The 17,812-nt window shown below is 37.4% G+C and overlaps 1 protein-coding gene across 3 annotated transcripts in view; it reads right to left on the bottom strand.

Moving 5' to 3' along the window:
* Positions 1-6,002, bottom strand: part of tnr (tenascin R (restrictin, janusin)) — a 154,113-nt gene extending 148,111 nt beyond the window's left edge. For all 3 annotated transcript variants that reach the window (XM_017422513.3, XM_017422515.3, XM_017422514.3), the window contains exon 1: positions 5,625-6,002. The gene's annotated coding sequence lies outside the window, so the exon portion shown is untranslated. The remainder of the gene's footprint in view (positions 1-5,624) is intronic.
* Positions 6,003-17,812: the final 11,810 nt, after the last annotated feature.

Raw genomic sequence — 17,812 nt, 5'->3', positions numbered from 1 at the left:
GCCTTGGCTGTCCTTAAATCGATTCGTGCTTTAACCACACTCAGCACTGTCACTCTAAACTGTTCACCAGCTGCATTTGGGAAATTTACAACATCTCGCTCGATCAGGCCTCCCCCTCCAGCAAATACTGCAAACTTGCTGTTCTATCAGCCCGTCTGTCTATATTCTGTTTGTTGTTTTATTTGAAGAGATGCTCACAGACTGCCTTCTCTCTAAAACAGCACAGTCAGTCAGACAAGTGTCTTGATAAGATGGGCATAATTGGTACCATCATCTCATCACCTGTTAGTGAATCGGTCCTCTTTAAAGTGCTGCACGGCTGAGAGAGCAACAGTGAAAAGATGGGAAGCTTAATCTTGTATTGTCATGTCTGTTTATTAGAACACCTTCAACATTCTTTATTATAAATATTCTGAGAGCACAATCAATTTGGAAGTGAGAACTCTGATCAGATCCTTATTTCTGGGAACACTTTCGGACTCCAAACTAAATCCACTTAAACCGTTCAAGGATCGAATGGTTTTGTAAAATATCTCTGCTTTATGAAGGTGCAAAACTTTGTATTGAGGTGTACAGACTCATCCCATATATTTTTATCCTATAATATGTGCAAAAAAAAGAGATTTTAGCTCATATTGAAAAGTCAAATATTGTGGAATTCCTTCCAGAAAAAAGCAGCACTCTTGAAAAATCTTAACTTTGAAATTTGACCAACAGATAAATGTTTCTTGATGACAATAAACACCAAAACTTGTGAAAAAAAACTATGATGACACCACTAGAAGCCTATTAATCATATTTCATACTATATTATCAAATATCCAAACTGTACAATGTATATGTAAAGTAGTATCAAGGTTTCAGAGACAAGACAAGATAAAAAAGATCTGAGTCTTTACTGAATAAGATCCACAAATTGAAGCTTTAAGACTGCACAAAGAACCAAGAAGGCGCAGATTTTATAGGCAGATGACCTGAGAGTGAATCTTGATGGAGCAGATGAATAGACTAGTTGCAGGACCACTTAGCGCACGGGCAGGGAGGATAAAGTGTGTTAGTATGACCTGTTATCATTGAGGACAGCAGTTGGATCTTCTCAGGCTGAGTACTGACTCATGCTAAACTTTTGAACCTTTTCTCCACTTACTGTGCTTTCATCAGGCAGTGGTGTACAAAGATGGCTGCAGTATTTAAGAAGAGCATGATGTTTTCATATGTTGACAGTGTGCCGTGTGTATAAAAGTACTCCTGCTCGACTAGATGAAACTAAAAGATAACTGAATTATGAAGTGATCACTTTCTTCACCCGATTAAATGTTAAGGATTAAATATGGTCTCTCCTTTAAACACTAAGGCATTTGTGAGTGGTACAGGGTCACAAACACCTGACTTGTCTCATTTTTATCTGGCAGCAACGGCTTTCATGCAGACAGGTTTCTCTCTTGTCATTATTGTAAAGCACTTACAGAAGTAGCTCCTTGTGATTGAGTCCGTTTTGCTCTCATGGTTGCTGCAGAGAAACAGTGGCTTCTCCCAACGCCTTCTTTCTCTTAAGACTGACTTGATATTGCAAAATTTGTATCCTGAACCCAATCCGATCAAACTCTCTTCATCCTGCTCTTTGTTGTATTTATGTTTGGTGCATTCTTCTTTCAGGGTTTTCTTTTCGGCACGTCTTTTCCACATCTTTTGCACTTTTATTGACTGCAGCTCCTTTTTACACAGCTCCATCACAACGCCTTCCCTGGTGGACTGGAGGCAAGGACATGATCATGACCCTCGCAAATCGCATATCACTCACCGTTTTCATTCATATATCAGACATTTCTACATGCCAAAAAAAAGCCTGTTTGTTTTTCAGGATGAACCTGGCTGCAAAATGTTTTGAAGGATTTAAGTTGACAAAAAATGGGAACTCTTGCGCCACTGAATCCCTTGTTTGCAATGAGCAGGGCATAAAACATTTAGATTGAAGTTTCTCATTTGTAGTGAAAGCTTTTTCCACTTATGAGGAACATAACTGCTGGTAATTAACTTTAAATCAATAAGTGGCTTGCTGAGCAACACAAAAGTTTGTTGCTATCGGATATGTGAGCCCTCAGCAACCCTGTGTTTATGTGCAAAAAAATGTGTTTGTCAAAGAAAAGAAACACCTCTGTACAGCCAAAAGTAGATCTGAATAGATTCTAAAGCCTCCGGTCTAGATTAGGGCACAAAAATCAACCGTCATCTATCTTGTCGTCAGCATTATTTTGAACAACAAAGAATGCACGCATGTCAAACAAAACCGTGCACGAACAGGTTCAGTTGAGCCCGTTCATGTGTAGTGATCATGACACATAGAAAAAGAGGCTAATCGAGACCTTCAAGATATTGTGAGCATTACAAGCGGCTTTAGAGTGCATGTTTTTTATTCCACTACCACACAAAAAAGCTCACTCAAATCGCTATCATTTTACAGGTAACCAACTAGCAAACTGATGGCGTACATAAAATCCTAGGCAAAGATGATTAAATTATTTCACAAAACACTGACAAATACTGCAATGATATGGTGATGAGCACAATAATATGGCGTGAAAATTTGTTAGACATCCACATGCACATCTCGCATGAGCCGGATTATCAGAGAGTCAAAAAGTAAAAGCCCCCACTAATCTCATAACGGTTAGCGAAGGAGAAAAGACAAGCAGCAGAGAACAAATGAGCTGAATGAAAAAGACAGAAAAGTGAAAGTTCACATTTGTTCAGACAGATGACTGTTTCTTGCGCCTCTACCTTGACAACATATATCAAAGCATTCCTCACAAAAGCAGGCATAATAGTGAAGGAGGCTACTGATGGGATTCTCACAAACATGAACCACAAAAAAAGGCTGATTACCTTAAAATACTGCAAGAAATGTTTTTGTGTTAATATAACCAGTTCCAGGTTCCTGTTCCCGCAGCACTAATGCTTTTGGTAAATTAACAAAAAAAACCTGACATGTGTTATATAGTAAATATTACTGCTTAAATTACAACTGAGAAATAGTTACATATTGGTGACTCTGTTTTTTTTTTCTCAACTCCTGTGTTTAAATCTGCGGATTATCTGATGAACGAAACGGTCGATAATAGGAGCTGGTTATGTCCACATTTTATTGTCTTTCTAACCATAAGTAATGACGGTAGCCCAGTGATTACAATTACCATTGGCGCAGGGGAAAATAGAATTCCCATCAAAATAAAGTATTATGTAAATAATTAATTACAACACAGACAATTGCAGTCTTGTTCGGCTGCCCATTGGCACCCAGATAAATGTGAATGAGCTGGGAACAGAGAAAGAAAAATGGTGAAGATAGCCTTGACAAGGAGGGAGTGAGAGGAATTTTTAACAAATACCACCTGCTCCTTCGGCAATTTATAGAAGCCATTTGCAATTTAACGACTAAACACAGCCTCTAATCCAAACGGACCCTCAACAAATGCAAACTAGAGTGTGGGAGCGATGAACGTGCAAACATTTGTATGGTTTTGCATTTGTTCTACTTAGTAAAATGTCACCAGCATATTGTTTATATGAATCTGGCATAAAGTCAAGCTAAGTTTTCTACTACACCAATGTATTATAATCTGTTTTTAATTTGAGCTTCAGCAACAGAATTTCTATGAAATCTTATTCTTTATCCTGTAAGGTAGAGAGGTTACAGTATGTGGGCACCAGTTTTCACATATGAATTTTAATATATACAGATGACTCCTCCTTAATTAAATCTATGTGTGGCAACGAATGACAGAGTGAATAATGAACAGATGAAGAACAAGCAGAAGGTAAAGAGAGGACAGAAAAAGAGCCCAGTGCAAACATGAAAAGAAAAGCGGGGAAAGAAGCAGAGTGATCTCTCACATTTTGGTGTCTCAGCTTAATGGCACTGGTCCCACATGGGAGAGACAGGGAGAGCAAAGCTTTGTGTGAGAAATGATGAATCCAGAAACAGATAACCTCAACCAAGACAGAGTCATTGAAAAGAACCTCGGAAATCAACCTTTTAGCCTCTGTGTTTACATTAAATGATAGTTTTCTCTTTGCCTCTGTTCCTATTTGTTCCTTTCCTCTCAGTCAGTCTGTCCTTCTCTGGTCAGCTCCAGCACGGCGTTCATCTCCTCCCTCCACTTTCAATGTTGTGCTTTTATCTAACTGAATCGAATCTCCCAACTTGTCCTACTGTTCTGACCATAGACAATATGTCTGTCGGACTTTGACAAATTAAACCATTTCGATATATGGCAATAACCTTCACAGCATAACACAAGGTTTGGGAGGGTGAGAAAAGGGAGAGGAACAGAGACTGAAAGAGGAATGGAGACACACACACACACACACAGATGGATGGTGGGATATATTGAGCAGAGCATGGTATTTCCAACCCCAAGTCAACGTTATGTACATATAGACCAACTCTCTAAATGTCACAGAGTCAGTGTAGCTGACACACACTAAATTATGTGAGCAGGAAAGACAGTTAATTACTTTCTGGAAACAATAGTCCAGTTTTATAACAACTGTTAAGAAACGGAGCAGCACAAGAGACATTTGACAGATGGTTGGGTAAACAGAATTAACTTTTTCTTTTTTTATGTTTAAACCTATTCATTAGAAGAGGACACCTCATAACAGCATTGCATCTAGCTTTACGAAAATAGTATTGCTGATCTCCGCTTAAGTTTTTAAGGATTATTTAAATCTGTATGCAGGCAAAATCTGTTTTTTCTGATAATAATAGAGGCAAAAACTTACTATTTCTTCCTTGTCACAGTCAGCATGTTTTTGATAAACAGGGTAAATTCTTGTACCATATAATTAACAAATACAATCAGCAACTATGTAGGACTTATCTTGCACCTACAAAATAAAATGTCCATCAAAGGGTGAACAGCGGCTTTGAATGAATATCTTTTCAATGAAAAAAGTGACTAACTGGCATCAAATACTGCAAAACATTTTCTCAAAGCAAGCTTTTCTAATGACCCTTACTAAAGTGAGTAAGTGGCTTGTGTTCAGGCACTTTTTACCTGGTTTGATAAAAAAAAAAAAAAAAAAAAAAAAGCTTTTGACAGCCACTCCAATCACATAGACACACAACATAATGACTAACTGGCATCAAATACTGCAAAACATTTTCTCAAAGCAAGCTTTTCTAATGACCCTTACTAAAGTGAGTAAGTGGCTTGTGTTCAGGCACTTTTTACCTGGTTTGATAAAAAAAAAAAAAAAAAAAAAGAAAGCTTTGACAGCCACTCCAATCACATAGACACACAACATAATCACACACAAACCAACAAGAGAGGGTCGTTAAGCAACTATTGTTGTGATCTTCTCTGCTCAGCGTGATAACAGCTTGATTGATGCTGGGGTTCTCTAGTTAATCACCTGGTTGGGTGACAACAATGCACGGCGTCTGGCAAGTGATGCACAAATTAAAAATGAGGCAAATGCAGGACCCAGGCATCCCAAACTCAGAGGCATATAAACGTGCAAGTGTGCATGAGCGCAGATATAAGACTCACACACACTTGTCACAAGCAGGACACATGTGCCGAACATCAGACTCCGCTCCACACAAGCACAAGTTAACTCACCTGCTCCGGGAAGCCAGCTGAAAGCTTCTGATTGGACTCGGGCAGTCTTCTTCCCTCTTGTTCTATTAAATCTCTCTGTGGTGGTGCACGCACTTTCTGCGGGGCTGCTCAAGCTTCCCGTGTGGCTCCACGTAAGTGCATGGATCTCTCTGCCAAGTGGAATGTGTCCCCGCTGCTTCCACCGGGCTCGAACGTGCTCTCTCTCTTCTCCAGCACTCTCACTGTCTCACACAGCTGCAGAGGGAAATATGAGGATGGGCAGCGTGGCGCTCCACTTTCTCTCCTTTCCCTCCCTCTCTCCCTCAAAATGAGATGCTCTCGCTCTGCTGCCAGTCACTCGGATGCTCGCTCCTGCTATCCCTTCACTCTGTCACTCTTTTTTTTTTTTTTTTTTTTTTTGCAGAGCTGAACTGCATGCTATCTCACCATCTTCTTTTCCCTGTTTCTCAATTGATTCCTCTGGCTTTCTCTCTCTCAGTATTGATCTATAAATATGTGTCTTTGCTTGTGCAGCCTCTAGTGGCCGTGTTGCTCAGACAGTCGGAATTACTTTTTTTTTTTTTTTTTCCAGCACAGAACATAAAGCTGGGCTGTGAATTCGCTCCAGGATTTCAGCAGGCAGCAACGTCAGCTAGAAACAGGGGAGAAATACAATAAGACCAATACATGTGACCAAGGCTGTGGCTAATAACTTTTATTTTCTGTCAACATCAAGATTATTTTTGCAAATACTTTATAATGCGTTTGCCTTGAACTCTAGGAAATTTTGCTGAGAAAAAAACAAAGAAAAATGTCAGTCCTATACTACTGGATGCGAATTATTTATTCTAGATTAAAAACAAATCATATTAACAGCATAATTACAGTAACAATTAAAAGCCTAGTATTCCTTGAAGGAATGCATTTCACTCGCCACTTTCCATGCCAGATTTTTAAACTAAGATAATTTTCTAATGAAAGAGAACAGAGTTGGTCAAACCATATTAAAAAAAAACATGCATGATCTTATGCAACACTGCGAGACCTCGTTGGGCATAAGGATGACACTCCGCTTCCACTATAACAGACCTTAGCTGAGTATCTGTACATTTGACTAAATTGTAGCTCTTTTTGTGTTGGTCAATGTCAATTAGTTGTGGCAGCCATCTTGAATTGTGCTGATGCCAAAAATGAATCAGCTGTAGATGCACATCTAATGATTACCTTCTGTATGTTTCATTAAAATCTGTCCTGTAGTTTATGAGCTATTTTGCTAATAAATTGACACCAAAAGGTAGAGACAAAGTTAGTCCTCGGAGTAACAGTTAGGGATGGGTCTCAGCTACTATCATTCCAAATTTTAGCTCAGTATCATTAAAACCGGCTGATTTGTGGTCACTTTTGTGATTCCAAAGGTGACTCGACCGTGGCAGCCATCTTGACTGAAGTCAACTTTAAGAGGTTATAGATGTACATCTGATGCTTACTTTCTGAGATTTCCATTCAGATCTGTCCTGTGGTTCATGAGATACTTTGCTAAAAGACAGGCAAACTAGCACACACACACACACACACACACACACACACACACACACACACACAGATACCAGCAAAAACATTATTGTCCTTTCAACTTTGGCAGCGGGTGATAAAAAGCAGCCTTTTTTCACACAGTAAAAGCTAACGAATGACCTCATAAAAGTAACAAACGTTGGACTATTTCACTATAAAATTGTTTCTCATGTTTTATTCATGTCAAACGAAATTCAGACAAATTAACACAAACTCTGAAAAACTTCCATGCACTTCATCATTGCTTTTAAATTCACTTAAAGTTCTGCACTGTGCTTTTTTCCAAAAGGTATTCCCTGAAATTGATGGTGCAAAGATCTGTCTAGATATGACTCACATATCTTCCACACATGTTCAGCTGGGTTGACAACAGTGAAGCAGAAAGCATGATTCATCATTTTCCATTTATATTCATAGTTTTTCATTTATATTCACCATTTTTCATTTCTATTTAAACCATTCAGTGACCACCGCTTTGTCATCTCAAAGACAAACACTAACGTCAAGAGAAGGTAACATTTGGGTTTGTGGTGGACCCAAACGGGTAAACGGCTCATACTCCATAACGGAGGCAGCAGATCTTCTCACCGCAGCCATTAAAAAACCGTTTTCTCCGGAAGTAACCCATCAAATTTTACTTTATGCCTGTTGAGCAAAAGCAAATGCCACTTCCATTTGCATGATTTAGCAGTCATTAACTTTAATAATAAATTTACATCAAATTCTAGCATAAAGCTGCACTGCGCCTCCTGGGGAAAAACAATGTAATAAGAAGGTAAGTTCACTGAAGCCAAAAACACAAGAGGAAAATCATTTGAATTACATAAAAGTAGCAGAAGAATAGGTTACAAGTATGTCAGTCATAACTAAAAAATTAATTGTATAATTAACACAATTATGATCGTGTTGCATCATAATTGTAATAGTCTTCAATCATTTTTATGAAAACAGCTGGGTGAACACTGTTATTTTCACAGCAAATAAATTAAAATTTCATTTAAAAAATGACAGCCTGAGGCAAAGGCAAGATAATGACTGAAGATGATATGACTCACATGTACAAAAGGCAATGAACTAACCCACTGGCACGACTGGAGTGAGCAGAAGCCGTCATGATGTCACCTGCTGGTTCATGAAACCTCCAGTTTTTAATCATCAGCACCATGTTTTGTTTTTGGAATCAGATGTGTTTAAAGTTTAAAAAGAAGGTCGAGCCGGGGAGTCATGCAACTATTCGATTGTGGTGTTATTTTAAAATAAACCTAAGCACACTGAACAAAACTAGAGAATGTAAGTAATGACCCCACGCTGCCCTGTGGGAAATGTATTTCATAAGAGAGGTTGATGCTTTTAAAATGTGAGTCTATTCAAACCAAAGACTTGAACCCTTTACCTATATAAGAACTTCTAAACTGACTTCACACCTGACACCGGGTATTGATTTAACACCCACAGATACCATTCACACTGAAATAACACAGATGTTTTTATACTATTTATGAATTATTTTGCCCTAATCACATATTTCTTGTCCTCCACCAAAGAGGAAAGGAAATTACTTGCCCGTGTCTGTGTGTGCGTGTGTGTTTGTAATGTTAGCAAAATACCTCATAAACTCCTGGACAGATTTTAATGAAACTATCACAAAGTAATTATTGAATGCACATCTATAACCAATTATTACTTTGAGTCAACCCTAATAAAGATGGCCGCCACAGCAAAGAGACCCTATGAAACCCAAACATAACTACAACCCATACAGTTTTACAGATACTGAGGTAAGATTTGGTGTGGTGGTACCTGAGAGCCTTACACAAAACATACTTTGAGCACTAACTGATGGTATGAGATTTGTCTTTGAAACTTTGTCATTACCTATTAAAGTCAACTGTGTCTGTTAGCAAAATACCTTATGAACTACTGGATGGATTTCAATGAAACTCTCAGAAAATAGTCATTAGATTTACATCTACAACTGATTAACTGTAAAGTCAACCACATTCAAGAGTTTCAAAAAGGCGCTTTTAAATAAAACCTTTTATTATTATTATTATTATTGTTATTATTATTATTATTATTATTATTATTATTATTATGCTAAGTCTTTGGTAGCCAAAATCCAAAAGCTAAGATGAACACTTTTATGTTTTTTTAATTGCTAAAATTAGTATTTCATGTTGATATCCATCAATTACTTACATTTAAAACAAATATTGTAAATACTTTTTAAAGAAGTATTATGTAACTAATAAACAGGCGGTAAAGAACACGAAATTGACTATTCTCAGAACGTCTTTGAAGTTAAATTGCCCTTAATTGGCTGACATTGAGTTCGCAAAGTTAATATGTTCTTTAAAAAATAATGAACAAATAAGTAATCAAACTATATGTTTTGACAGTATTATACTGCCTATCTGGATACAATATTGTGAATTTATGTGGTTTGGAAGTAACATAAATTATCTACAAATAAAAAAAATTAAGGTTACCTGGTTCAGTCACTCCTCGATTGATGGGTTTGAAAACTCACCAAAATGAGCGTTTCAGCCATCTTCCAGTAAACAAACAAACAAATAAATAAATAAATAGCAACGCTCGGCCGATGTAAAAACAAGGATGTATTAATTATCAGTTAATGCAATAATGAGCGAAAAAAAGTAAAAATCTTCACATCTAGATCTACCTTTGTTGAGTTACGGTGACGTATTTGACGTCATCGTGTTGCTCTTTGGCTCAGTGCTGCCCTCTGTGGCTGGAAAAGTTACTGCAGCACAGTCAGAACACACATGACCTTTTTACAGCTGGTACGAACTAATGCAGAAAAAGTTTACTTTTCATAAAATACATTTTAGTGTCTTTCATTTAAATGTTGTTTAATTTTTTTAGCAATTTAAAAAAAATCCAAATCCTTGCTTTATTTCATGTCTTCAGTCAACTTTTAATAAAGCCAAAAGAGAACACACTGTCATACTTAGTCATTTATTCATATTCCCTTTATTTTTATGACTGATGGGCTACTTAAAGGGTTACTCTAGCGGGTCAGAACTGCAACATTTAAATTTGTCAATTTATCAATACGGGTTTTTTTTTTAATCTGTCAAAATCATTCTTGTTCAGTTGAGGGGTCACATGAGAACAAAAATGCACACATATTGCACCAAATAACGTATGAAAAGATGACTCCCACTCTGAAGAAGCTTGGCAGACACACTGCAACTCTCAAACAAGTGAAAAATAGCGAAAACATATTGACTGGTCAAGCTGGCCCCTGACTTAACTGCCTTGGGACGGTAGCAGAGAATAAATAAATTCTCTTCTGCAAGGAGCTGCTGAAAAGCCACATTTACAAAACATGGCAGAATATCTCTGGTGTCAAACATACTGAGGGGCACTGAATCTTTCACAGAAAAACAAAAAGACAAACATACAAATATTTAAAGCTCAAAGGGGAATTGAATCTAACTACTGAAGGATGCATTCTTGATCTGAAATTCTGCATTGAGGGAGTGCAATTTAGGTGAAATATGACATCATATGTCAAGACTGAGATTTGTGCATGTGTAAAGGGAGGGGGCGTGAGTTTAGCATGTGCTTGAAAGCCTAAAAAAACAGAAGTTAAACTTATGTTGCTTGAGTAAGATAAGGTAAGTTTATTTTCATTACACTTTTGTGCAACAAGATTCTGGTATCAATTTCCCATGTACAGCAGAAATGAAAAAATAGATAAAACAAGGCAAATAATAGAAATAATAGAAGCATACTGGCTATGCATTGTCATATTGCAGGCTGAAAGAGTTTCTGAATTAGAGAGGTGTAATAGGGACCACAGTCCTTAGGAAAAAGTTGTTTCTCAGTCTGTTGTGTGAGATCTGTAGTAGATTACTATTATCTTCTATAACTGATGTCAAAGAGCAAAAGAAAAGTGCAACACAATGTTTGTGTTAATGCTGTTGATTTGGTTGGTTATAAAAGGTAAAATAAAAAGCCAGCAGCCATGCTGATAGCTGGTAAGTCACTGATATGTGTTTGCATTAAGCTTCCAATTTATAAATCAGGAAGACAGCAGGAAATCAACCAAAGGTTCTCCAGCATTTCTAACAAACAGAATGGACGTTAACTGAGAGTTTGTGTACGACAGAAGATGTTGGCAGAATGGCAGATCTTATTCAAAGCTTCAGTGCTTGAATTAAAAGGTCACCTAATATGCATGTTTTTTGATCTGTGGGAGGAAACTGGCGTTCCAGGAGAAAGCCCACGTGTGCACAAGGAGAAAACGCAAACCGCTGTTCCACCCCCACAAGAAAATACTGTTCTAAAAGAATAAAAGAATTAAAGAACTGATTCAAATAATTTTGGGTAAGTACAAGAATATACTATCTAGACCCGTTCTAAATGTTCTTTTAAAAACATGTTTTGTGTTCATACTTTAATAAAATGGTATAGTCATAGGTGCAGTGGGGGCCGGTACTGTTTTGCTGTGGCAACCCCTGCAGAAGAGAGCAGCCGAAAGAACAGCATGTCGTTTTATTTGACATTTCTCCTTTGATTTTACACGTAGCCTGATTAAGTTTTAACTCCATTTTAATGACCTTTTCCATTCAACACACTATTGAGCTTAATTTCTGTGTAACTACTGCCATGATTTCTAAATGAATATGAAGAATTAAAGAAATACTGATTACTTTTTACTTTGAAAAAAGTTCACAAACTGCATTGGTTCAAACATATCAAATATGTTCGTGCTACTATTTGATTACTAGTTACTTTCTGTTCTTTAGTATATGCATAGTTCTGCTTGTGAACGTTTTTGCCTCGTGGTGTTTGATATTCAGTAAGAAGCTAATCTCAGTTCAAGCCCTTCATTGTGATTTTATTTTCTAACATCATTTTATCTTCTTACATTGTAGCACAAAGAATTTACAGTAAACCCTCTGAGAATAAAACCATCAGTTTTCTTAACAGAATGAGAGACACTTTATGGACAGAAAGAAGGATCTCGTTTGTAGAGTTTCATCAGTGGGATAAGACCTGCTGTACGACTGTAAAACAAGGAGTTTAATGTTCTCTCCTTCAGGGCTGCAAAAGCCACGATGTCCAAACTGAAATGCTGATTATTCTAAACAGCCATTTCTATGCAGAACACAGTAAAAACAAGCTGCACTGTGCAAAATTCGGCACCCACTGCTGCTCCAGCGAGCTCCCGATTTATTTACCTCTTGCACAAAGTGCTCTTGGATGTAATGCCAGTCACATATCTCATTTTGCTCAGCCATTCATTGCATCATTGTCATTTATGGGCCTCAGAAAGAGGACTATTTCAGAATATTTGGTGGTAAGAAATTATTTCAATCACTCATCCAACCTCAGCCTATTTTCGCGGAGCTCTCAGCTGCTCCCAATATTCTTCTTGCTTCTGTGTGGTCAAATAGCTTTCTTTTTTTATGTTGTTGTACATTTTGTCAAGCAAAGCCTCACACAACACTCTGTATTTACTCGGGACCAGACTAGAGGTAATACAGAATTAGTCTGTTATTACATTTTTTTTAGAGAACCATTTGCTTTGCAGCCTAAAATTGACAACTGGGTTAAAAGATCAGTTTGCAATCTATGTTATATAAAACCCAGTCTTATATTATCATTGTGAAATCTTCACTGGTTTAAACCAGGAAAAAGCTGATGAGATGTTTTGGCATTCTGTTTTTATGCAAGATTTTGCATCTGATTCCTTCACTAAATAACTGCATTGAACAAAACCAATATTTTTTTCCACTAGAGCTAAAACCAGAGGGATTGTAAGATACTACACACACAAAAAATAAAAAAACATTATTAGAGTGTCTACTTTTTCTTATCGGGCAGCCCATGCTTGTTTTTCTTATTTTATACAGCCCGAGACGTTTTCTATGCAAACCTTCCACAGGATTCAGGACACAACATTTCTGCAGCCAAAGCTATAAGCCTGTATTGTTCAGAAACCCTATTTTATTATCAAAAAGCGCAGACAAGACTAACACAAAAGAAACAGCCTTCAGTTCGGATCCTTTGAGTTCAGATATGTTGGCGCGTGCCGTTACTGTTCTGGAGGACTAGGGACGCTGAGTTGTGCTAAAGCCCCACTTTAATCAATAACACTTTCACATTTGAACCTAAGGAATGAGTGTACGTGTTCGGTTGTTTGTCTCACGGATCTCCATGTTGGCCCAGTGATGGACAGATGATCTGTGTTTACCCCACTTCTCACCCTTTGACTTCTGGGATAAGCTCTTTAGCTGCTGGTGTCGACCCTGTTAGTCCGTTACCAAAATATCTCATGAACCACTTCACTTTTTAATGAAACTTTCAGAAAGCAATCATTGGATGTACACCTACAGCCGATAAAGTTTGGGAGTCAGTGTCATTGTCGGTTTATTTATAAAGCACATTTAAAAACCAAACAAGCTTGACCCGAGTGCTGCACAAAAAATACCAAAAATGATAAAAACATGTCATTTCAGTAACACGAAAACAAAACAGATAGAATAAAAGTCAGTAAAACAATCTAAAAAGAAAAGTAAAACGATAAAAAGGTAACATTTCATTTAAACCACAAGACAAACACAAAAAAAACTACATGTCAAGCTCTACTAGACTCAAATGCCAGTGAAAATGGTGAGTTTTCAGCAGACATTTAAAATTTTTAAGGTCTGAGAAATCCTTACATGAATCAGTAAGTTGTTCCACAGAGTGGGACCAGCCACTGTAAAACTGTGATCACCTCTGCTCCTGAGTTTGGTCTGTGGGACATCCAAAAGCCTCTGATTACTGGACTAGAGTCCTCCTGCTGGAGTATGGTAATCTAATATAGATCCTTCAAATAATCCAGAGCCTGTCCACGTAGACCTTTAAAAAACAGCGATAGAATCGTAAAAATCTATCCTGCAACTGTGGAGTGAGGCCAGTTCTGGTGTAACGTGCTCACACCTTCTCACCCCTGTCCTACATTCAAGTGATCAATCCAGTTCAAGATGGCTGCCACAGCTAATCAACATCAACCAGCATAAAAATAGTATATAATATATTATAATATATAAATATTGAGCAAAACTGAGTCATTCACAACCCACTGTGGCTGTGACAACGCCTGATATGTTTTTCAAAGTCCAAAACAGAACTCTGTCATTTCTCAACTTAAGATGATCTTAGACTTAAACTGTTCCTTTTTTGATAGTTTAAGTCTGCGCTCTGCAGAGGTCCCTGTTGAACTGTAGTCACCCTCTTTAAACCAGCCACTGTCTCATACTCTGTCCCTACAGCTTAGCTTTTGCTCTCCATATGAGTAAAACCAGCAGAATCGTTACTTTTTCCTCCTCCTCCCCAACATTTTCACTAAATGTAGACATCTACAGTCAGTAAAATGTGCAAAGAAAAGACGTAACTTTATATTGAATATAATAAGCGGCACTGTTTAAGGCGTTAGATTTTAATCAGCTTTTTTTTTATTTATTTGCCATTATGTGGCACACAGAACAGTAAGTCTTTGCCTGGAGGTCCATCTGTTATTTAGATATTTACTAGCTGCACCAAAAGCCCAGGAAACCTTGTGAAACATCTGTCACAGAAATTTAATGTCCAAGGGATAACATCCAGCCTTTTCTCTGAATGAATGAATGAGGAAGCCTCTACTTCTTTAATTAATTATACATGAAAACATTCTTTCTGTCCTCTAATTAAAGATGTACTGAGCTGGCCAGCAGAAGTAATCTCAGGTGTCTGAGCGTCTCTCCACTCTTCATTACGCCTCTTTTTTTCACCGCTGTGTGAGAACTGAAAACAGTCTGTCAGGGAGTATTTATCAGCGAGGGGAGGAACAATTTGATTAAACCAAAAGCGCAAATAGCAGGAATGGAGAGATAATAATAAATGGAACAGAGATTAAGTACAACTAATCAGGCTGAGGTGAGGCCAATTACCAAATAATTAGGCTGAAAACAAAAACAAGTCAGAGTTTTTTTAAAGTGTAACTGATAAAAGAAAAAAATACCACTTGTGCTTTAATCATTGCTGGCTGCCAAAGGCAATTATGTGTGTTTGTTTTTCTGTAGCATTAGCAAAATATACCATGAACCACCAAATAGATTTTTATTAAACTCTCAGATATTCATCACTGGATGTATATCTACAACTGATTAACCTTGTGCATCAATCCAATTCAAGATGGCTTCCACAACTAACCAACTTCAAAATAACAATAACTTAGTGGATTTTACAAATATTGAGGCAAAATTTGTTGTCATAACAGGTGAAAGTCATTCACAACACATACTCCAAGCACTAGCTGATAACAGAAGGTCTCCCAATATCGCATGTAATCACACATCATCTCTGTTATTTTTCATCATAACGTGATCTTGGTCTGAAACTCTGGCATAAAAGGCAGTAGGAGATAAGCTCTTTGCAAGGAATGCTAGGCCTTTAATGTAGTTTTGTGTATGTATGTTTTTATCAGTAAGAAAGTTTTGAGACATTTATCAGAAGCTATGGTTTCCTTCAAGCTGCATTTGGATAAGTTAAAAAATATGCGTGGTGTAATCCAAGTATATGGAGAATATCCACCTATATTTCATTTTCTCTTATCTCTACTATTGTGCATCATATTCGGGAGCGTGCTGCACATGTCCTGCGTGTGACCTGCTCCTCTCTGCTTCTCACTTCCAAGCAGTTTTTTTTTTTTCACTTGTCAATTTAGGTAAACACGGAAGGGCACGCTTACATGCAACTGTTGCACGGGGCGTTTACACTTTGCGGGACAGGCTAATTGAAAAAAGCAAGGAAGAAAATGGAAACAACCACACTTCTCAATGCACTTTATCCCGGTGACTACCCTGAATACCATAAATACATGTAATGGTGTAGTCTTATTTAAATATGGAGAGTTTATTAGTTATTTTGCATTCATAAATTAATAGTTACTTACACATAAAACATTCATAAGACATCCATTTCAGCTCTGGTCTGAAGCTGTGCGGACAAAAAATAAATATAAGTTAGAGGTTCAGTCCAGTTTAAAAAACAAAGAAAAAAGAAAAAAAAAAAAGACCAGAAGGTCGAGTTGCTATTTTCTCTCAGAGGATAGAGTCACACGAGTTGCCTAAGTCAGCAAAAGATGCAGCAGATACATAAACAAATTGTAGGCGATCACAGGAGATAAATATGGAGCAATATTGTAATGAAACCATAATGTTATTTAGGTTTCCACACTGTCACAATAGCAAAGCTAATTTACATGTGTAAATGAATTAGTGAATGCAGGCTCAGGAAGAAAAATGCAACATGAAAATAAATCCTTGCTTTCCTGTACTGCTTCCTATTTCTTACATAAGAATAAAAACATTCATATTTACTCACCAGCTATATCATAAAATCACAAAACAGGAATTCTAAGAAATAAACCAGAAAGAAAATGATTTCTTAGAGACCCATGTAGAGCATATATGCACCAGACCTTTAAAATCACAGTAGAGTTGTCTTGCAGCAGTGAAAACACTGTAACAGGCTGGCAGATGTGAGATGTTTGTTTTGGAGAATAGTGACAGTGGGTTTGATTTTCACCAAAATGCAAGAAGTCATTTCCTTATGTTGTCGCATAAATTTAAGAGAAGCAAAGGAATCTATGTGACACAGAGGCAGTTCAGGTTCTGCCAGATGAGTGAGAGCTGGCAGCCAGAACAGCAACAGACTCTGCATCACCTCCTCGAGAAGAGACCTTTACAGCAAATTCTGCACATCTAGTTTTTTTGTTTTTAGAGAACTAAACAGTTATGTTCACTGCAACTGCAAAATCAGTGATTTATTTTTCAAGATTTATATTCAGGGACTACTTTCTGTGAATTTCACTACAGTTTGTTCACTAATTTATGAGATATTTAGCTAACACTACAGCCTAACACTCACACACACGGACAGACACAGATGCCCTCTATGATGATTGTTAATAATGAACAGGAGAAGATTAGGCTGTAAGCTTAAACTTGTAAGTAAAAACTTAAAAAAAACAGTGTCTAAAGGTTTAGTAGATTCCTAGTTGAGGCATATGTGGAATATTTTACTTTCTAAAAAATAAAAATACAGTACCCCTGACCTGAAAATCTTTGATTCACTGATACTGAATGAAAAAAACAAAATTTTCTAAATTCTAAAACGAGAAGTGAAATTCTTACAGCTGCAAAAAGTGCATTATGATTACCAGAGGGTGTGTGTGTGTGTGGTGGTGGAGGGGTGCATGTCGGTCATGTGTGTCCTTGTGTTGGCCCAGTGATTGACTGGCGACCTGCCCAGGCCCTACCCCGCCTTTCACCTGATGACAGCTGGGAGCAAATCGAGCTCCTCGATGACCCTGAACTGAACCAAACAGGTTTAAAAACTGATTGATGCATTTTTGAGAGATTCGTTCACTATATGTTGGCATGCACGACTGGTTTTATGGAAGTGACAGCACTAGATTAATAATACCAACATGCAAAAATTCCAACAGCCAAGTAAAAAAAATTTCAGCCACTCTTCATTTTTTTGCTTATTTGGACATTTGCAGAAATAGCAATGGCCCATGAAAGTTACCTTTGTGCACCAACTGTCAAATCAAAAGTTGTTTTATATCTGAG

This window comes from Kryptolebias marmoratus, linkage group LG20 (genome assembly GCF_001649575.2).
Source record: "Kryptolebias marmoratus isolate JLee-2015 linkage group LG20, ASM164957v2, whole genome shotgun sequence".
Classification (NCBI taxonomy): Eukaryota; Metazoa; Chordata; class Actinopteri; order Cyprinodontiformes; family Rivulidae; genus Kryptolebias; species Kryptolebias marmoratus.
Note: the sequence above shows the minus strand (reverse complement) of the source record. Positions and strands in the feature narration are given on the sequence as shown.